This window comes from Frankliniella occidentalis, unplaced genomic scaffold (genome assembly GCF_000697945.3).
Source record: "Frankliniella occidentalis isolate FOCC.00 unplaced genomic scaffold, Focc_3.1 Scaffold244, whole genome shotgun sequence".
Classification (NCBI taxonomy): domain Eukaryota; kingdom Metazoa; phylum Arthropoda; class Insecta; order Thysanoptera; family Thripidae; genus Frankliniella; species Frankliniella occidentalis.
The window spans coordinates 156031-156306 of record NW_026267370.1 but is presented as its reverse complement, the minus strand read 5'-3'; positions in this window follow the sequence as shown (position 1 = coordinate 156306).

The following is a 276-nucleotide window of genomic DNA, read 5'->3' as shown; positions in this document are numbered from 1 at the left end:
GCCCGTTGGACTGACGGCTCGCTTTGGACCATCTTTTTGCCAGGTATCTTTTCTGTCTACTTCGTAATCAAAACTCAACAAACGAAGTATTCTTTTCATACGCTGGTTATCTTTGGCTGTGTGAGCCGCAGTTTGTAGAATACATGCAAGTTATGCCAAATCCCTTCTAAGTTATTGATGTTAGTTTATGAATCAAATAACACACCTATGAAAAGATTCATAAGACTAGCCCTAGAAGAAGTTAAATATACTTCCAGGCATACTCTGAATGACTCC